General features: G+C 50.0%; 2 protein-coding genes across 2 annotated transcripts in view; one reads left to right on the top strand and one right to left on the bottom strand.

Annotated features, from left to right (window-relative positions):
* The window catches only part of LOC139758835 (reticulon-4-interacting protein 1 homolog, mitochondrial-like), a 399,554-nt gene that overhangs the window by 32,346 nt on the left and 344,558 nt on the right, over positions 1-22,650 (top strand). The window lies entirely within an intron of this gene.
* LOC139758833 (uncharacterized) overlaps positions 1-22,650 on the bottom strand; it is a 295,796-nt gene that overhangs the window by 21,773 nt on the left and 251,373 nt on the right. The window lies entirely within an intron of this gene.

Raw genomic sequence — 22,650 nt, 5'->3', positions numbered from 1 at the left:
ATTCAAGGGAGGTTGGGGTTGTGGGGAGTTTGGGTTGTGGTGGTGGGGAGGAGTATGGCCAAAGCATCATTGGAGGGAAAGAGGGACAGAAAATGAAGATGTATGAGCTGTCTGCAAGGGAGGGGGAGGAGGTGGTTGGTCAAATCATATGAGGAAAAAAGAAATGAAAACGGAGACGTAATAACTTGTACGTGGGATTAGATGGAGACTAGGCTGTGAATATGGTCGATTTGGATTCCAAATAGAATAGGTCGGTCTAAAGTTACATTTTCCTCGTATGTATGGACACTATGACCAAAAGTATTGTTGAGGGAAAATAATGCAGCGACTAGGAGGAAGGAGTAGCGCAAATGGGGATGTTAGCCATGGCAGGTGGTGGGTGGGGGACAGCGGGTGAATTGCAGGAGGTGGGCGGAACAGAACAACAGAAAACGGAGATGTAATACCTGTTCGGAAAAGGGGGGATGTGGGGCCAGGGAGAGGAGGAGGAGGATTACGGTCAATTTCTTTTATCATTAAAATTTGTGGCAGAAGATTGCCAACATAAATTTCGTGGTGAGAAAAAATATAATTAAAGATAATACAGTCTTAGGTTCATATTTATATAATGACTAAATATGAATATTCAGAAACATGAAGTTCCAATTTATAACTAAATATTAATATTGAAAATATAACAAAATTAGCTCTTATCTGATGTAGTGGTCAGGTCACCTTCTGAGAGAGCCATGTTTTTGTTTCTAACATTTGCATTTAACATTTGTATAGTATTTGTATGTTTGTATTCTGGGTTAACGAGATATATTCGTGTCTTTGTGTTGGTCGTGGTCATGAGACGAAGGGCATTCGATTAACTTTAATCGAATAGTCATTTCTCCAATATTCGCAGCGCAACCAGCTACCATGCAAATGGTACGGGGTTCGAATCCTTGTCATTTTAGGGAATTATGTGTTCTATGAAGCTGCGCGTTCATAAGTACTCTGTTTATGAGAATATATATATATATATATATATATATATATATATATATATATATATATATATATATATATATATATAGAGAGAGAGAGAGAGAGAGAGAGAGAGAGAGAGATCTGTACGAACATTAACTAAAACTTTAGAAGAAAAAAAATTGCTTCCAGCTTATCTTTCATCTTGTTGCCATTCTTTCAGTAGAAGTAATTTTCTTTATTGATTTGCAGAACGGTGTGCACCTCTCACACCCTGGGCTCCTTTTAGGAACTTGGGGAGAACAATTCGTGGCTGAAGTAAATGATTAGACATATCTGTCTGTTACCTTGAGTTGGGGAGAAGGTAGTGTGCAGGAAAAGCAGATGAGATAGAGGTAATACATCGTGTGTGTGTGTGTGTGTGTGTGTGTGTGTGTGTGTGTGTGTGTGTGTGTGTGTGTGTGTGTGTGCAGAACGCAGGGTGAGGCGTGGATAAGGAAGGAACTGCACGCGACCACGGTGGCCAAGCCTTCCTTACCCTGTGGTGTGGTGGTGGCGGTGGTGGCGGCCGTGATTGGAGAGAAGGCCCCAACCCAATTTATACAGAGGGACCTGTGTTTCACCCGCTGCCCTCCCTCCCACCCACCCTCCACTCCTGCTCCAGCCACTCCACTAGTAAAGCTTTCTGCTACCTGATGCTGTTCCGCCACTCCACTGGTGCTGCCACTGCATGACGCTGTTCCACCACTCTGCAAGTACTGCTGCTGTTCCTCTACCACTGCACAAGTGCTGCTACTGCTGCTGCTGTTGCCTGACGCTCCACATGTGCTGCTACTGCTGCTGCTGTTGCCTGACGCTCCACATGTGCTGCTACTGCTGGTGCCTGACGCTCCACATGTGTTGCTGCTGTTGCCTGACGCTCCACATGTGCTGTTGCTTGACGCTCCACATGTGTTGCTGCTGGTGCCTGACGCTCCACATGTGTTGCTGCTGTTGCCTGACGCTCCACATGTGCTGCTGCTTAACGCTCCACATGTGATGCTGCTGTTGCCTGACGCTCCACATGTGCTGCTGCTGCTGGTGCCTGACGCTCCACATGTGCTGCTGCTGGTGCCTGACGCTCCACATGTGCTGCTGCTGCTGGTGCCTGACGCTCCACATGTGCAGCTGCTGCTGGTGCCTGACGCTCCACATGTGTTGCTGCTGGTGCCTGACGCTCCACATGTGTTGCTGCTGTTGCCTGACACTCCACATGTGCTGCTGCTGGTGCCTGACGCTCCACATGTGCTGCTGCTGTTGCCTGACGCTCCACATGTGCTGCTGCTGGTGCCTGACGCTCCACATGTGCTGCTGCTGCTGGTGCCTGACGCTCCACTTACGTCATCCCGCTCGGAAAACACACTGGCTCCGTCGGACACGAGCGGCCACCGCTGTACTGTCTTCAGCTCAAGCCGTGGCCAGCGACACGTACAGGACACTACAGCCAATGTATTCAGGGAGGGAGGGACGGAGTAAGAGGAACTGTAGGATGATAGAGAAGCTCCGCAGATGCATGTAGTGGAGGACGTGTCTAGTGGAGGACGTGGAATGAACGATATCGGTGGGTGACCTCTGTCTCTCGCTCCTCCCACCCTGATCACCGACCCACGCCATCATCGGGAGTTTTCCATACTTACTTTTGAACGAAACTTTTTAGAAGAAAAAAAGAGGAAACGAGTCATGTGAAGCCCAGAGGCTAATTAACATATCGCAGCTGGAGCCAAAATTTTTCAAATTAATTCACGCGCGCGATAATATGGATCCCCCCTCCTGCCCCCTTCGCCCCCCCCAAAAAAAAAAAATAATGATGGTGTACAGATCAACTCTGTGTGAGAGAGAGAGAGAGAGAGAGAGAGAGAGAGAGAGAGAGAGAGAGAGAGAGAGAGAGAGAGAGAATATATAACACGAATAACGGTTGATATATCATTTCCCGTCCGTAAACATCTAAAAAGTTGCAGGATATTGAGCAAGTGAATGGAAAAGTTGGGGAGAGAGGGAGGGAAGGAGGGAGGGAGGGAAGAGGAGATGAGGGGAAGGTTAGGGTGGGCGGAGGCGTGGCGGGAGTTTCCCCAGAGAGCCGCCAGAGGGCAGGCAGGTAGGGCCAGCAGCCTCCCTCCTGCCGCCGCAAGGGGGAACCTTTTCAACCCCAGGATGGACGAGGCAAGAGTTACATTGCCACTAAGAAATAAAGACACTTGTATCACCCCCAGCTCCATCTGTGTTGGGGTAGCACCGGTCTCATCTGTCTGGACTCCCGTTTTCGTTCTCGGAAATTGAGCTCGGTGCGATGTAGTAGAAATAAATAAATAAATAAAAAAAAAAAGAAAACGTTCATTGGAATCAAAAGTCCACGGTACGTTACGCAATGTAAATACGATAATTAGAATTAGAATTCTAACGAATTCGTACAGTTAGGTCTACACTTGATTGCCCCGTTGTCTCGAGATGAAGAGAAGAAAAAAAAAGGAGTTAAAATTTCAAGATCGGTCGGGCGAGGTCTGCGAAAACCCCTGTGTACCAGACAACACTAGAGGTGGTGGTGATGGTGGAGGAGGAGGAGGAGGGAGGAGCATCACTGGGGAGTGGTGGTGGTGGTGGGGTGGTGGAGGGAAGGAGAGAGGGGGTGTTTATATACGTATGTGTTGGCTTATGTTTTTATAGGCAGTGGGGGGGGGGGGAATGTTTGTTTGTGTGTTTGTGGATGTGTTTATAGTCGCGTGTGTTAGGTTTTTTTTATGTGTGTGTGTGTGTGTGTGTGTGTGTGTGTGTGTGTGTGTGTGTGTGTGTGTGTGTGTGTGTGTGTACGTGTGTGTTTATTATCTCTTCTCCATCAAAATGGCGGTGGAGCATTTATCCTTGGGTTCCCATCTACTGGATTCTATTTAGCCTAATCCAGAGCGAGCCATACGGTGTGTGGGGGGGGGGGGGAGCGCGCGTAGCGCTCACCGCGGAACAGTTGAGAACAAAGTGAGTTTTGTGAGGCACACGTGTTGTCCTGTGGAGGATAGGAAGGAGTGTTCAGTTTGTGGATTGGAGTACCATGAGCCCACGTGTACGTAGGGCAGAGAGACGAGCCAGCAACCTGGGCCACGGAAGGGGAACTTGACAACCACTGTAAGGCTGGCTCACAGCGCCGCGGCTGTCGCTACCCCTTCCCAATCCCCAAGGCCTACACATGGCAGGTGGTCGTCCGCCATCCCTCTCTCTGTTTGTATGATACCGGAGGAGAGTTTTACACATGTGTTGCCCCTATCGTGAACCTTGTTGATATGTACCATGTCTTTACTGATAAGTCTGTACATAACACACACACACACACACACACACAGCTCAAGCCAGGTAACAGTTTGTCACACACAAAGGGTCGTGTGTGACCAATGTTTGTGATCATATCACCATTTGTGTGTTACGGGAAGAAAATGTTATACTCGCCTCTCAACCTTGTGTGTATATATGTATGGTGTCCTTTACTCCAATGTAAGTATGCACACACACACCCTCGCCTATGCCAGGTACCTTTATTTCATCGATTATCTCCAGAGGGGAGGATGAACAGCTGGGTGTACTGTGGACCGCTTATCGCGATCCGGAGTTGAACGTATGTGGGTCTGATCCTCGGCGGCTCGTGCGGGTCTGAGGGTCGGAAACGCTAACCGCTACACCACGTAGGTGTTGTAGTGTGTGTGTGTGTGTCACCAAGTAGTTATTCTCCACATTAATAATGTAAGGTAAAGCTTATGGTTGGTGGCGACATCTGAAACCATGTCTGAGTGATGCTGTTCATTCCCTTTCCTGTCCCAGTTGTTGCTTGGTGGGTCTTCCTTCCTCCCTTCCTGAACACGACGAGACGGCCCCTTGAACAGTTGTGGCCTGTGCACAGACAAGAGGCCACCAGACGTGGCTTCTGTACAGACCACCGAGGCTGTCACGTGTATACGGGACGTATGCCACCAGATGCTCTTTAAAGCGAGTCTATCATGTGGCATATCTTAACTGGGGACTTTGTTTGGTCAGCTTCTGGTGCAGTGGTAGGAGCACGTCTGTCTCATCGTCATATATCCTGGGTATCGTAAAGTGTGTGTGGTTGACACTCGTGGAAGTAGGCAGGGAAATGAGTTTGTTCATCTGTTTATGTCGTAATTAAGCGCTGGGTCGCAGTTCTCAACTTAGTAAAAGCTGATTAATTTTGGATTTCAGCCGCACTTTTTCGGCTTATATATATATATATATATATATATATATATATATATATATATATATATATATATATATATATATATATATATTTTATTTTTTTACCCTTTCCCGCCCGTTTGTAATATTAATAATAATAATAATAATAATAATAATAATAATAATAATACTAAGAAGAAGAAGAAGAAGAAAAGTAATAATAATAATGATAGTGATTATAATTCATATGATACTTTTGTAGAGTCTAGAGGGATGGGGGACAGAGGGAGGGAGATCCGGGTGTGTTGAAAACACACGACGCAACACTAAGGCAGAACTACCAGAACAGTAGTACAATGGAAAATGTTACATAAACCCAACCCAACCTAACCTAACCTAACCTAACCTAACACCTAACACCTGTGTCCCCACCTAACACCTGTGTCCCCACCTAACACCTGTGTCCCCACCTAACACCTGTGTCCCCACCTAACACCTGTGTCCCCACCTAACACCTGTGTCCCCACCTAACACCTGTGTCCCCACCTAACACCTGTGTCCCCACCTAACACCTGTGTCCCCACCTAACACCTGTGTCCCCACCTAACACCTGTGTCCCCACCTAACACCTGTGTCCCCACCTAACACCTGTGTCCCCACCTAACACCTGTGTCCCCACCTAACACCTGTGTCCCCACCTAACACCTGTGTCCCCACCTAACACCTGTGTCCCCACCTAACACCTGTGTCCCCACCTAACACCTGTGTCCCCACCTAACACCTGTGTCCCCACCTAACACCTGTGTCCCCACCTAACACCTGTGTCCCCACCTAACACCTGTGTCCCCACCTAACACCTGTGTCCCCACCTAACACCTGTGTCCCCACCTAACACCTGTGTCCCCACCTAACACCTGTGTCCCCACCTAACACCTGTGTCCCCACCTAACACCTGTGTCCCCACCTAACACCTGTGTCCCCACCTAACACCTGTGTCCCCACCTAACACCTGTGTCCCCACCTAACACCTGTGTCCCCACCTAACACCTGTGTCCCCACCTAACACCTGTGTCCCCACCTAACACCTGTGTCCCCACCTAACACCTGTGTCCCCACCTAACACCTGTGTCCCCACCTAACACCTGTGTCCCCACCTAACACCTGTGTCCCCACCTAACACCTGTGTCCCCACCTAACACCTGTGTCCCCACCTAACACCTGTGTCCCCACCTAACACCTGTGTCCCCACCTAACACCTGTGTCCCCACCTAACACCTGTGTCCCCACCTAACACCTGTGTCCCCACCTAACACCTGTGTCCCCACCTAACACCTGTGTCCCCACCTAACACCTGTGTCCCCACCTAACACCTGTGTCCCCACCTAACACCTGTGTCCCCACCTAACACCTGTGTCCCCACCTAACACCTGTGTCCCCACCTAACACCTGTGTCCCCACCTAACACCTGTGTCCCCACCTAACACCTGTGTCCCCACCTAACACCTGTGTCCCCACCTAACACCTGTGTCCCCACCTAACACCTGTGTCCCCACCTAACACCTGTGTCCCCACCTAACACCTGTGTCCCCACCTAACACCTGTGTCCCCACCTAACACCTGTGTCCCCACCTAACACCTGTGTCCCCACCTAACACCTGTGTCCCCACCTAACACCTGTGTCCCCACCTAACACCTGTGTCCCCACCTAACACCTGTGTCCCCACCTAACACCTGTGTCCCCACCTAACACCTGTGTCCCCACCTAACACCTGTGTCCCCACCTAACACCTGTGTCCCCACCTAACACCTGTGTCCCCACCTAACACCTGTGTCCCCACCTAACACCTGTGTCCCCACCTAACACCTGTGTCCCCACCTAACACCTGTGTCCCCACCTAACACCTGTGTCCCCACCTAACACCTGTGTCCCCACCTAACACCTGTGTCCCCACCTAACACCTGTGTCCCCACCTAACACCTGTGTCCCCACCTAACACCTGTGTCCCCACCTAACACCTGTGTCCCCACCTAACACCTGTGTCCCCACCTAACACCTGTGTCCCCACCTAACACCTGTGTCCCCACCTAACACCTGTGTCCCCACCTAACACCTGTGTCCCCACCTAACACCTGTGTCCCCACCTAACACCTGTGTCCCCACCTAACACCTGTGTCCCCACCTAACACCTGTGTCCCCACCTAACACCTGTGTCCCCACCTAACACCTGTGTCCCCACCTAACACCTGTGTCCCCACCTAACACCTGTGTCCCCACCTAACACCTGTGTCCCCACCTAACACCTGTGTCCCCACCTAACACCTGTGTCCCCACCTAACACCTGTGTCCCCACCTAACACCTGTGTCCCCACCTAACACCTGTGTCCCCACCTAACACCTGTGTCCCCACCTAACACCTGTGTCCCCACCTAACACCTGTGTCCCCACCTAACACCTGTGTCCCCACCTAACACCTGTGTCCCCACCTAACACCTGTGTCCCCACCTAACACCTGTGTCCCCACCTAACACCTGTGTCCCCACCTAACACCTGTGTCCCCACCTAACACCTGTGTCCCCACCTAACACCTGTGTCCCCACCTAACACCTGTGTCCCCACCTAACACCTGTGTCCCCACCTAACACCTGTGTCCCCACCTAACACCTGTGTCCCCACCTAACACCTGTGTCCCCACCTAACACCTGTGTCCCCACCTAACACCTGTGTCCCCACCTAACACCTGTGTCCCCACCTAACACCTGTGTCCCCACCTAACACCTGTGTCCCCACCTAACACCTGTGTCCCCACCTAACACCTGTGTCCCCACCTAACACCTGTGTCCCCACCTAACACCTGTGTCCCCACCTAACACCTGTGTCCCCACCTAACACCTGTGTCCCCACCTAACACCTGTGTCCCCACCTAACACCTGTGTCCCCACCTAACACCTGTGTCCCCACCTAACACCTGTGTCCCCACCTAACACCTGTGTCCCCACCTAACACCTGTGTCCCCACCTAACACCTGTGTCCCCACCTAACACCTGTGTCCCCACCTAACACCTGTGTCCCCACCTAACACCTGTGTCCCCACCTAACACCTGTGTCCCCACCTAACACCTGTGTCCCCACCTAACACCTGTGTCCCCACCTAACACCTGTGTCCCCACCTAACACCTGTGTCCCCACCTAACACCTGTGTCCCCACCTAACACCTGTGTCCCCACCTAACACCTGTGTCCCCACCTAACACCTGTGTCCCCACCTAACACCTGTGTCCCCACCTAACACCTGTGTCCCCACCTAACACCTGTGTCCCCACCTAACACCTGTGTCCCCACCTAACACCTGTGTCCCCACCTAACACCTGTGTCCCCACCTAACACCTGTGTCCCCACCTAACACCTGTGTCCCCACCTAACACCTGTGTCCCCACCTAACACCTGTGTCCCCACCTAACACCTGTGTCCCCACCTAACACCTGTGTCCCCACCTAACACCTGTGTCCCCACCTAACACCTGTGTCCCCACCTAACACCTGTGTCCCCACCTAACACCTGTGTCCCCACCTAACACCTGTGTCCCCACCTAACACCTGTGTCCCCACCTAACACCTGTGTCCCCACCTAACACCTGTGTCCCCACCTAACACCTGTGTCCCCACCTAACACCTGTGTCCCCACCTAACACCTGTGTCCCCACCTAACACCTGTGTCCCCACCTAACACCTGTGTCCCCACCTAACACCTGTGTCCCCACCTAACACCTGTGTCCCCACCTAACACCTGTGTCCCCACCTAACACCTGTGTCCCCACCTAACACCTGTGTCCCCACCTAACACCTGTGTCCCCACCTAACACCTGTGTCCCCACCTAACACCTGTGTCCCCACCTAACACCTGTGTCCCCACCTAACACCTGTGTCCCCACCTAACACCTGTGTCCCCACCTAACACCTGTGTCCCCACCTAACACCTGTGTCCCCACCTAACACCTGTGTCCCCACCTAACACCTGTGTCCCCACCTAACACCTGTGTCCCCACCTAACACCTGTGTCCCCACCTAACACCTGTGTCCCCACCTAACACCTGTGTCCCCACCTAACACCTGTGTCCCCACCTAACACCTGTGTCCCCACCTAACACCTGTGTCCCCACCTAACACCTGTGTCCCCACCTAACACCTGTGTCCCCACCTAACACCTGTGTCCCCACCTAACACCTGTGTCCCCACCTAACACCTGTGTCCCCACCTAACACCTGTGTCCCCACCTAACACCTGTGTCCCCACCTAACACCTGTGTCCCCACCTAACACCTGTGTCCCCACCTAACACCTGTGTCCCCACCTAACACCTGTGTCCCCACCTAACACCTGTGTCCCCACCTAACACCTGTGTCCCCACCTAACACCTGTGTCCCCACCTAACACCTGTGTCCCCACCTAACACCTGTGTCCCCACCTAACACCTGTGTCCCCACCTAACACCTGTGTCCCCACCTAACACCTGTGTCCCCACCTAACACCTGTGTCCCCACCTAACACCTGTGTCCCCACCTAACACCTGTGTCCCCACCTAACACCTGTGTCCCCACCTAACACCTGTGTCCCCACCTAACACCTGTGTCCCCACCTAACACCTGTGTCCCCACCTAACACCTGTGTCCCCACCTAACACCTGTGTCCCCACCTAACACCTGTGTCCCCACCTAACACCTGTGTCCCCACCTAACACCTGTGTCCCCACCTAACACCTGTGTCCCCACCTAACACCTGTGTCCCCACCTAACACCTGTGTCCCCACCTAACACCTGTGTCCCCACCTAACACCTGTGTCCCCACCTAACACCTGTGTCCCCACCTAACACCTGTGTCCCCACCTAACACCTGTGTCCCCACCTAACACCTGTGTCCCCACCTAACACCTGTGTCCCCACCTAACACCTGTGTCCCCACCTAACACCTGTGTCCCCACCTAACACCTGTGTCCCCACCTAACACCTGTGTCCCCACCTAACACCTGTGTCCCCACCTAACACCTGTGTCCCCACCTAACACCTGTGTCCCCACCTAACACCTGTGTCCCCACCTAACACCTGTGTCCCCACCTAACACCTGTGTCCCCACCTAACACCTGTGTCCCCACCTAACACCTGTGTCCCCACCTAACACCTGTGTCCCCACCTAACACCTGTGTCCCCACCTAACACCTGTGTCCCCACCTTACACCTGTGTCCCCACCTAACACCTGTGTCCCCACCTAACACCTGTGTCCCCACCTAACACCTGTGTCCCCACCTAACACCTGTGTCCCCACCTTACACCTGTTTACCCGTCATACCTCTGTATCCCCCATCTTACACCTGTGTCCCCACCTTACAACTGTTTATCTGTCATATACCTGTATCCTCATCTTATGCCTGTGTCCCCACCTAACACCTGTGTCCCCATCTTTCACCTGTGTCCCCACCTTACACCTGTGTCTTTCCATCACATCTGCGCCCCCAACATACAGCTTTGTCCTCATCTTGCACTTGAGACCCCGCCATACAGCTGCGTTCCAGCCTTACACCTGTGTCCTTGCCTTCCAACTGTTTCCCCACCTTACACCTGTGGCCTGCACTTACATCTGTGTTCGCAACTTACAGCTGTGTTCCCATTATAAACCTGTGTTCCCAGCTTACACTTGTGTCCCAGCATTATATGTGTGTCCCCACCGTACACCTGTGTTCCTATTTTCCCATCTTACACCTGTGTCCCACCTTACACCTGTGCACTCACCTTACACTTAAGTCCCCACGTTACACCCACGTCTCCACCTCAAACCTGCACTCCCAACTGCGTCCCCACCTTACACACGTGTCCCCATTTTACACCTGTAGTCCCAACTGTGTCCCCACTTAGCACCTCCGTCCCCACCTTTGCGTCCCTCCCCTACGTTAGTTCACACCCACCACCGGTGTCCCCACATGTGTCTCCAAGCCACACCTGTTATATCACCCCTGCTCTCACGAAGTGCCCCCCCAGCGTCCACACCTTTGTTGCCAGACACCTGCAACCCTCCTGCACTTGTGCCCCAGTGTCAAGGTTGGGAGGCAGGTGTACCCCTCCAGCCGTCAGCCCTGGTGCTGACAGTGTTTCTGCGGACCGTCAGCAACACCGGTGTCAGCCTTGGTGCTGCTGACACTGTGTGGCTAGCCGTTCGTCGTCAGCAACACCGGTATCTATCTCCCACCCGGCACCTCCGCCACCCTAAACCCCCACTATATTGCCTTGCGATACACCCCTCGTGCCTCTACGGACGTTCACCACGGTCCTTTCCCAATGAAATGTGAGCCATCTAGACACCTGGTCTTTAACTGAGCGTTAGGGGGAAGATAGTAACACGAGACCATAGGGGCGTCATCTGTGCTTAGGACGGGTGGGAGACCGGACCATAGCTGCCATTCTGCTAGTCCCAAGGTTGGGGGGGCCCTAGTCGCCTGCATGCTGGGGTCTTCAGGTCGAACTCCCACCTGGTGCAACTAGGTCTCCCGTTTGTTACGAAGCCAACGGATGGCAGCCAACGGCACCATCAGCTGCTTGTTGGCAATACCCTCCACACCCTCTCCCTAAGAGCGGAGCTGCCCCTCATCCAGTGGCAGGTAACGTGTGGAGCCTCTGACAACACCCTATACCTGAGGGCGGAGCTGCCCTCAGCCAGTGGTAGATAAGGTGGGGAGGCCCGCCCATCAGGGTGCCGTATTGGAAGCACTTGCTGTGTCCAGAGGTAGCGTCCTCGGCAGGAGTGCCAGCTCCAGGGAAGCCCCGCACTCACCCGGCCTGGCAGTGTCCCCAGACCGGCAGCAGCAGCGGCGGGGAGGAGGTGGAGGCGGCGCCGGCCCCATATAGGCTAACCTGTGCCAGTAGCAGATCCATAACGACCTGGCCCAGTGGTGCGCCAACCCCCCGACTCCCTTCCTCCATCGCTCCCGCCTCTCTCTCTCTCTCTCTCTCTCTCTCTCTCTCTCTCTCTCTCTCTCTCTCTCTCTCTCTCTCTCTCTCTCTCTCTCTCTCTCTCGTGAATAATACTTCTCAAGAACACACACACACACACACACACACACACACACACACACACACACACACACACACACACACACATACACACGCACACACACACACACACACACACACTCATATATATATATATATATATATATATATATATATATATATATATATATATATATATATATATATATTTCACACTTGTTCGCAGTTTCCCTGTGGTAGGGACGTAACACAAGGAGCAGATGAAGAAATGACTTCATTGGATCACATCCATTCTCTAGCTGTCGTGTGTAATGCAACGAAACCATAGCTCCCTATCCACAACCAGGCCCCACAGACCTTTCCGTGGTTCCCCGGCCGCTTCATACGCCCTGGTTTAGTCCTTTGATAGCACGTCGCCCTCTATATACCACATTGCTTCAGTTCATTCTACCTTATCCACGCCTTCACCCTTCTGCATGTTCAGGCCCAAAGCACTCAAAACTTTATTCACCCCGTCCCTCTATTTTCAGTTCGGGTTCCCTTCCTCTTCGTCCGCTCCACTTCTGAAACATATATATCCTTTGTTAACCTATCCTCACTCATCCTCTCCATATGTCCAAACTATTTCAACACAGCCACTTCAGCTCTTTCACCCACACTCCTCTTACTACCACACCTCTGTCGTACCCTATAATATCTTACTCGATCAAATTCTCCTCACTTCTCATATTGTTGTCAGACATATCATTTCCAACACATTTACCCTCTTCCATACCTTCTCATGTGTAGCCCACGCCTTACAACCATACAACCTTCAAATATGCCCATCTTCGCCCATCCAGATGGTGACATCTCTTTTCACACATTTCTCAAAGCTCCCAGGACCTTCGCCCCCTTTGCCCCCCTATGACTCATATCAGCTCCCAGAGTTCCATGTATCCAGGTAACTAAAACATTTCACTTTCAAGTTTTCCCCATTCTAACTCTATCTCTTTATATATTTATATATATATATATATATATATATATATATATATATATATATATATATATATATATATATATAGAGAGAGAGAGAGAGAGAGAGAGAGAGAGAGAGAGAATTTCAAACTTCTCCCCACAAGTTACACACCCTATAAAGCAAAGGAACCAGCTCACACAAAACCACTCACCATCCAGAGAAATCTGAGAGCCAATCCCGTCCCTGTATAACGCCATCACAGACGTCATCACTGAAAGACAAAGTGAAAACACAATGATCCACAGGACTCACAGCAGCCAACTCTGGCGCACGTTAAAGAAGACCCACATTCACTGCACCAGTCCAGCCAGCCCTCCCTCTCTCAACTCATGAAGCACTCCTGACCCATTCCAGTGATGAAATCCTCACTCCCGAAGAACGAGGAGACATACTCATTAGACATTATAACATCAGCCACACACCTGCCTCACGCCTAAACATGAGTCATGGAAAGCGTATATAATATCCATCCCACCCACCCTTCGCTCCCACTGATACAAGTAATTAAGGAACCCTCCTGTTACAGGACCTGAAAACGTCAAAATTTTCACATAGTTCACATTGGCCAAGTTGCTGCAGTCCACACACTTACAGATGCCTTCAACCACTCCGGGCTGTACACAACAAAATCCTCGACGTCTGGAAACTTGCCAACATAATGACAGTCCTAAGATCCTCTGGACTCCCCAACTCCCTCTCATTGTACCTCTCTATATCACTTTTGTCTTCAGTATTCAGAATCAAACAAAACATCCAGCCCTTACTCACACACATGGCTTTTGACCTAAACGCTCCACCACGGTGTACACTGACCTTACACAACATGACTTCAGCCACCCCCAACTCCCTCCCTGCCCAGTAGACATCAGCAAATCATTCAACACTATCCACTATCCCCCTCTACATCCCTTTCAATCAAAGTACATGACAACAGTGACGAAAAGTGGTTGGCCATTTCCATCGCCGGCCGCCATGGCGGAGTCACTCACTGAGGCTTCACATCAAAAAACACTTACCCTCTACATTAGAGATCTCCAAGGAGCAGTTCTATCTCCACCTCTCTTCAGTCTCCTCCTACTCAACCTCCCATTACATCTAGTAAACCACAGCATGAAGGTCCTTTCATATGCAGATATCCTCACAGTCACATCACAACACCCTGACACCACAGTAGCAAAAACAAACCATATAGTACTTCATTACACCACTGGAACAATGGCTCACCCAGAATAGAATGACTGCATCTCCATAGAGGCCTTCAGGGACTCTTCGAATCCCCAAAGGAACACGATTCCAGCTCACACCCTCCAGTCACACTGCATATATGATCACACCCGCTGAACGAGACACCAGCCATTCTAGGCACCACATACGACACGGACCTGACGTCCACTCCAAACAATATCAACACAGAAGCAACACACGAACTAAATGTCCTCAGAAGACTACCCGGCACAACCGGATCTGGATAAGAAAAAGAACCCCTCAACATCCTCGACAGACAATACATCCTCTTCAGTGTAAACTACGCCTCACCTGCCTGGTCTTGCGACCTATCAGGAGCAAAGATAAGTTACAAGCCATGCACTATAGTGCACTACGAGCAATCACCGGCTGCCTAGCAACCATAAACACTCAACACCTTCCAATGAGGGAGAGATCCACCCAACACAGTTCCCCGTCAACATGCTCAGCACCCAGGTCCATTACAACGGCACTTAAACCCTCCGACCCAAGCCATTCTATGGCTAACCACCAACCACCCAGACAGAAATCAAAAGCTTACCTCCTGCCTCACAGTTCAGTAACCTCTAACTGACAGATCACACCCACTCTAACCCTCTCTTACTCAATTGCCATGTTGTACCGGCGGTGAAACTAGATCCACGTGACAAGAAAGTTTCCTTCCTTGACGAATTTTGGTCCTTCGTAAGTGCGGCTTGTTCGAGCACTTCACTGCCTGTCACTGGCGGAGAGAGAGAGAGAGAGAGAGAGAGAGAGAGAGAGAGAGAGAGAGAGAGAGAGAGAGAGGTAGCGAGTGCGTTCCGCTCACAGCGTATCTCGAGCTCGACTGACGATGGATGTTGTTGTCTTTCGAAGCTACACTTTTTTTGTGTAAACATCAGTTCCTGGATGATGTGCTACGCTTCTTATATATATATATATATATATATATATATATATATATATATATATATATATATATATGTATATATATATATATATATTTTTTTTTTTTTTTTTTTTTCATACTATTCGCCATTTCCCGCATCAGCGAGGTAGCGCTAAGAACAGAGGACTGGGCCTTTGAGGGAATATCCTCACCTGGCCCCCTTCTCTGTTCCTTCTTTTGGGGAAAAAAAATGAGAGGGGAGGATTTCCAGCCCCCCCCCCCCCCCCTCCCTTCCCTTTTAGTCGCCTTCTACGACACGCAGGGAATACGTGGGAAGTATTCTTTCTCCCCTATCCCCAGGGATTATATATATATATCAATATATATATATATATATATATATATATATATATATATATATATATATATATATATATTGAATTCCTTAATCCGGAGACATTAGTAGATATAAATTTTACCGGCGTCTTTTCAATATACTTCTAGTACCGTGAATTTAATCAGGCACTTCCTTTTGGCGAGGCTAAAAGTTTTGGATCTAAACACATTAGTTCTCTTTAGTCTAATGGCACGTTCAGATTATAATCCCATATAAATTCGAATGAATAGTATTCTCATTGTCTATCTCAAACAAAACCTGATCCCACTTTGGTTTTGCATATGTATTGGTGATCTTGTTTATATATGTATCTTTTTTTTTCTTTTTCATCTATCTTTTGTAACAGAATCAGTCAGGTCGAGACTTACCTCGTTCATAAACATGAGTGCAACTACAGCTCAATTAAGAGAGTGAGGTCGAGTGAGCTGAGGGGACTAGTGTCCCTCTTCATCCATATTGTGTGGTGGGGACGGCCTCACACACACACACACACACACACACACACACACACACACACACACATCCCATCCTTGATCTTCACATCTTTTACTCTGATTAGTTAACTCGTTACTCTTATGACCTCCTAATTCTGTAATATGTCTGTAATATGATAATTTTGTATTTTCATCAGCTGAATGGCTGCCTGAATTCAGTAACCCGTTCTTAATTTCTATTTTACGTGCGTGCACACACACACACACACACGTGAATATGGAAGTGGATGTTGCTAAGGTCTTGGGCGAAGTTGAGGGACGACCAGGATTGCCACAACTTTCCAACGAGACAGCGACACCCTCTCCAGGGTTGGTCAGGCGCGTGTTGCGTTACGCAGGTGAACTGTTTGCTGCTTAATTTTAGAATTGGGTTTGTGTACACATGGTACAGAAACTATCTTTACGCTCTCACAGTGACATGATATGAAACAAGGACTAAAAATTATGAGATCATACCAACCTATTAAGGGTAACAGGTGAGCTCTCTGAGACTTATCGTTCACTGGCGTAAAGATATTATTTTTTTGTGCTGTGTGTACGTACATGGATTAGATGTCAAATGACATCTACCGTTTATATATCAGACTTAGAACGTGTATCTCAGGTTTGGTCACTTAACTATACGATATATATATATATATATATATATATATATATATATATATATATATATATATATATATATATAGAAAAGAAACAATAGAGAAGGTCCAGAGGATGTTAGCAAAGATCATTCCAGACATAAGAGAGACCCAAGAGGTTATAAAGCTGCGCGCTGTGGAAGAGAGAAAAATCAGGGAAGACTTGATCACAACCATCAACTTCCAGTGTCGACATTAAACAGCTGTATCAAAAGATATAAAAAAAAAAAAAAAGGAGAGTGGGGAGGGAGCGACTGGAACTCATAACTGGAAAAGGAATGATGTAAAGTACAATCTTCAGTGTCACAAGTGCTGAATGACTGGCATAAGTTGAGTGACGCGACTATGCAATGACATCCAGGAGCTCAGAGTGTGAGGATGGCTGAGAAAGCTCCAGGGATGGGAGGCACACGAGTGTAGCACTCCCTTCCCCCCTCCGCGCAATGCAGTACACATGTGCACCTTGTCCACTGCGAGTACGACGATTCATTATGATGGGTTAATTAGTTGGGTTATAAGAAGCCACGCAATTTTCTGAACTGTCCCTAAACCTCTCTCTCTCTCTCTCTCTCTCTCTCTCTCTCTCTCTCTCTCTCTCTCTCTCTCTCTCTCTCTCTCTCTACTCATTGACTTCTTTTTTTTTGTTGCTGTTTCCTCATTTCCATCTTTCCTCCGTTGCTGCTTCCTCAATGACCTTTTTTTTTTTTTGCATCCTTCTCACCCCTTAAAGTTTTGTCCTATCTCCCACTACACCACAGTCCCATCTCCTCATCCTCCAACACTGCCATATCCCCAGTCCACCACAGTCCCATCTCCTCATCCTCCAACAGCCCCATATCCCCCGTCCACCACAGCCCCATCTCCTCATCCTCCAACAGCCCCATATCTCCCGTCGACCACAGTCCCATCTCCTCATCCTCCAATAATCCCATCTATCCCTCCATCACAGTCCCATTCTCCTCCTCTTTCTCCACCACCTTGCCACCTGCTTCGTCTCCCCACTCCCCACCCACTACCTGCCTATCGCTCCAACACTTGGAGACCTCTGAGAGGGAATACGTAGAGAAATAAAAAAAAAAAGGGGGGGGGGGCAGTGAAGGGTCTTGAAGGGCATCTCATTACTCTGATATTTGTAGAGGGATAAGGAGAGGAGCTCTTTGATGCGGAGCCCCTTGGAGTTGCTCATTTCAGTTCCCCTGGCTGGCAAGTTAATGGCACCCAGGATGGTTGCCAAGGACTTGGCCGGCCAGGCTGGCATCGCTCGGTGAAGGCTCCCGGCACTCATGTACGATACACACACACACACACACACACACAGGGAATCGCACTCCCAAACACTCCCGTCGGCGGAGGAACAAGATATCTTGTCCCTTTTTCATTTTCTAAAGGGACGGCCTCCAGGGGAAGAGGTCAGGTCAAATTGGTTTGAGTCAGGTCAGGTCAGGTCTCTCTCTCTCTCTCTCTCTCTCTCTCTCTCTCTCTCTCTCTCTCTCTCTCTCTCTCTCTCTCTCTCTCTCTCTCTCCTGTCGTGAGTGGTGCAGGTGCTCCCTAAAGCGGCGGAGAACATCTGGAGGAGGAGGAGGAGGGAGGAGGAGGGTCAGCGAAAGCAGCAGCATCCTCAGTAGTACAGCGCCAAGGTTACCAAGCAGCAGCAGCAACCAACAGTGAATGTAGAACAGCAGTACTGTACCACAGCAGGAGGAGGAGGGAGGAGCAGCAGCGGGAGCAGCAGCAACGGCTGGAAAACAGCAGTACCGCACCACATGACCAGCAGGAGTGAGAATAACAGTATGTATACAAAAGCAGCAGCAGCAGCAGCAGCAGCAGCAGTATCACATGAGCAACAGCAACAACACGAGCAGCAACAGGACGCCAGCCTAGCAACACAAGCCTCAGTCAAGCCCACGGCCGGCCCCAAACACACACACACACACACACACACACACACACACACACACACACACGCACGTACGTCTAACCCACTGTGGAATATACGCCACCATTTTTACCCCTACAGAATAAACACCCTGCCCTCCGCGTGGCTGGTGTGAGCGCGCGCGCGGCCGCCTCCACCCACCCCCAACACACCTGCAGAAACAATTACAACAATCTCTTGTGTAAAAGTTATTTCGCCTCATATTGATCTCGGCCGGGGAGAACTTTCTCGGCTTTAGATTAAATTAATCGTGGAAGAATGTTCCGGGTATATGCGTGCGCGCGCGAGAGAGAGAGAGAGGATCGGAAGATAACGGCGTCAGGGTGAGTTTACGGGTGGGTGGGGTAAGGGAGGACAAGCGTCGGCGTTCTGCGACTGACTTGGGCAAAGGGTGAGGGTGAGGGCGTGGGCGTGGGTTGTGAGAGTTCGTTATGCACCTCTCTCTCTCTCTCTCTCTCTCTCTCTCTCTCTCTCTCTCTCTCTCTCTCTCTCTCTCTCTCAAGTTCTCGTACGTAGTGAGTGTCTGTCTGTCTTTGTCTGTCTGTCTCTCTCTCTCCTGACGACGACTGTACCTCTGCTGCCGTAGTCTTGCTGACGGATCTCCCCCGCCCTCCTCCACCTCTAGCCCTGGCATATGCTCTGCTGACCCTCCCCCTCCTGACAACTCTCGGGCTGACACCAGCCAGCCTGTCAACACAGCCTGCTAGCTCGCTTCTGTGTCTCATTGAGAGAAAAAAAAAGTAGCGTCCACAAAATAGTGGAAAAAAAAGACAAATAAAAATATAAAAACGAGAAATAATAGCATTACTTTTTTAGTGTATTGTAAAAGCTGTTTTCTTCTGTAATACGTCCTCAAGGCTTGGCCCAGATCTGGAAATGGTGTTTCTCTAGCATAAATTAGCACGAGGTCAGACGGTGAGACGCAAACACTGCCTCTCTACCACACCAACCAGGTTCCTCGAGTACGATGGTTATGAGACGATATATATTCCCCCTCGATTCAGCCGCGAGTGACAAGTGCTTAGGGTAAGCTAGGAAAAAAATATTATAATAATAGTCAGGGGGTTTTGTTTTTGTTCTACTGGGAGTTCGTTGTTCATCCTGGCTTTGAAAATCAAAACTGGTGATGATCCAGCCTCGTGAAAGCTCCATGTCTCGCTGCCCGCCAGCAGACAGAGCCACAATACATCCCAGATTCGAATACCGGCTGACCACTAGGGTCCCACTTTGTTAGTCACTCTAGGAGAACAGTTGGTAACACTAAATTAACTAAACATTAGATATACCGTTAGAAGCGGCTGCCATCACAGTGCCTTAGTCCAGCATAAAGCCTGTTATGAACACCTCATGAATTCTAGAAAATAATCGTCCATTGCAAATACAAATTGCTCGCTAGAATGGCGTTGAATCTCCTAAGATAACCAAATGCAACTCAAACGCAGACGACTCAACACTGCATTCCTCCACGTCCTTCAGTTCGGATCCTCCTTCTCTCACTCGATCTGCATCTCGTCTGGGCATAAGTTCCCCAAAATGTCGTACAGGATTATCTCAGTAGAGTACACGAAATCTGGTTCAGTTTAATGCTCCCAAGAACCCAGTTTCTACCCATCCATCCCTCTATCGAGAACTCTCTCTCTCTCTCAGAACTCTCGTCTCTCCTTCGTCGATTCTGTAATCCTACCTCTTGACTCACTAAACATGCTTGGTATTACTGTCACATCCACTCTTTCTCGGAAACCACGTATTCCCTGCGCGTCGTAGAAGGCGACTAAAAGGGGAGGCAGCGAGGGGCTGGAAATCTTCCCCTCCGGTTTTTAATTTTCCAAAACAAAGGAACATAAAAGGTGGCCAAGTAAGGATATTCCCTCTAAGGCTCAGTCCTCTGTTCTTAAAGCTACCTCGCGAACGCGGGAAATGGAGAATATATATCCTAGCATAAGCGAGGTACCAATTTTATCGACCAACCCCCCAATCCCTAGGGGGAGGATGAACAGCTGGGTCGACTGTGGAGTGACTGCCGCAACCAGGATTCGAACCCATGCGCACGACGCTCTACAGGCCCGTCGACAACTTGGACGGATTCTTTATATCCCAAAGGCTCCTACCTCATCTCTTTAAACCTCACGTAGCCCTTACTTCGCGTACCGTAAAGCTGCTATTTAATACCGCCAAGTGTCTCTTTGGTTTCAGAACTTGAATGTGTGTGTGTGTGTGTGTGTGTGTGTGTGTGTGTGTGTGTGTGTGTGTGTGTGTGTGTGTATACCGTGGTGGACAGATTTATAGCCTTTAATCCTTCGCTGGAACTATGCTTCTCTTAATTTCAGGTACTCGTCTTTGTTGCCCTTCTCTGAACTCCCCTCTGTTGGATCTTCCTGTTTATTTTAAGAATGTGTGTGTGTGTGTGTGTGTGTGTGTGTGTGTGTGTGTGTAAGTTTATACAATTTCATTTTTTTTGTGTGTGTGTGTGTGTGTGTGTGTGTGTGTGTGTGTGTGTGTGTGTGTAAGTTTATACAATTTCATTTTTTTTTTCTCCTTTTCAAAACAATGGACACCTCTTGATCTTCCCTCTGCTGCAGTGATGGAACAGAATTGAATGACCCCCTCCTTCCACGGCGTAGGTAGTTAACCCTGCGAGCATCGGTGACATGTGGCATGAGGAAGGTCAAAAGGTTAAACGAGTTTGACCACCTCTGTCGACAAGGAGTTATGTCAGTTCCATACAGGTGACATGGAGGTCAGGAGTGGCTGCCTCTGTCGACCTGGAGGTCAGGAGCGACTGCCTCTGTTCGACCTGGAGGTCAGGCTGGGTCATACTGATGACATGGTTGGCAGGAAGCAGGTCAGGAGAGGCTGGCCATCCACCACTATCGACCCGGGGGTGAGGTCAAGCCAGACCAAGCGAACGGGGAGGAGGAGGAGCATGGCTGGCCTAAGTTGGGCGGCTGGAGGGAAAAGGAAGGATTGACAGGGGTGCTGGGAGGAGGGAGTGATGTGAGTGGTGGGGTAATGTGAGTGGTGGGGGAATGTGAGTGGTGGGGTAATGTGAGTGGTGGGGGGATGTGAGTGGTGGGGTAATGTGAGTGGTGGGGGAATGCGAGTGGTGGGGTAATGTGAGTGGTGGGGGGATGTGAGTGGTGGGGTGATGTGAGTGGTGGGGTGATGTGAGTGGTGGGGGGATGTGAGTGGTGGGGTGATGTGAGTGGTGGGGTGATGTGAGTGGTGGGGTGAGACAAACGCTGACCGGGGGTTGAGGTCGAGGTGCTGACGCCTGGCCAGATTGAGTGAGGGGTGGCGGGATCCGAGGGAGCTTGGGTCAGCCATCCCTCCAACCCTGGCCGAGCCTGAGGTGTGTACATGGGGTTAAGGTGCTGGTGAGGACTGACACCGAGCGTGCTGGAAATCATATGAATAATCTACGGGGAAGAATGGCCGTGGAATGCCCTTTTTAAAAGAGAGGCTTTTGGGAAGGACTGGAAGAAAGGGAACTGGAAAGACCTGGAAGAGAGGGTGTTGGAGGGAAGGGTACCGGAGATGACTGTAAGGGAAGGTACAGGGAAGACTCAGAAGGGAGGGAGCTTGGAGGGAAGTGTGCAGCAGATAAGGGCAAGGAAGGGAACTGGGAAGACCTTTAATGGAGGGTAGCGGAGTGGAGGGTGTTACAGATAACTGGAAGGGAGGGTACTACGAAAACCTGGAAGGGAGGGTACTTAAGGGAAGGGTGCTGGGTATGAGTGGAAGGAGGGGTGTTGGAGATGACCGGAAGGGAGGCTAATGGAGGGAAGGATACTGGAGATGCCTGAAAGGGAGTCTGTTGGAGGGAGAGGGACAGGAGATGCCTCTTGGAGCTAA

The sequence above is a fragment of the Panulirus ornatus genome, chromosome 31, assembly GCF_036320965.1.
Source record: "Panulirus ornatus isolate Po-2019 chromosome 31, ASM3632096v1, whole genome shotgun sequence".
NCBI lineage: Eukaryota > Metazoa > Arthropoda > Malacostraca > Decapoda > Palinuridae > Panulirus > Panulirus ornatus.
This window is presented reverse-complemented; position numbering and strand designations above follow the sequence as displayed.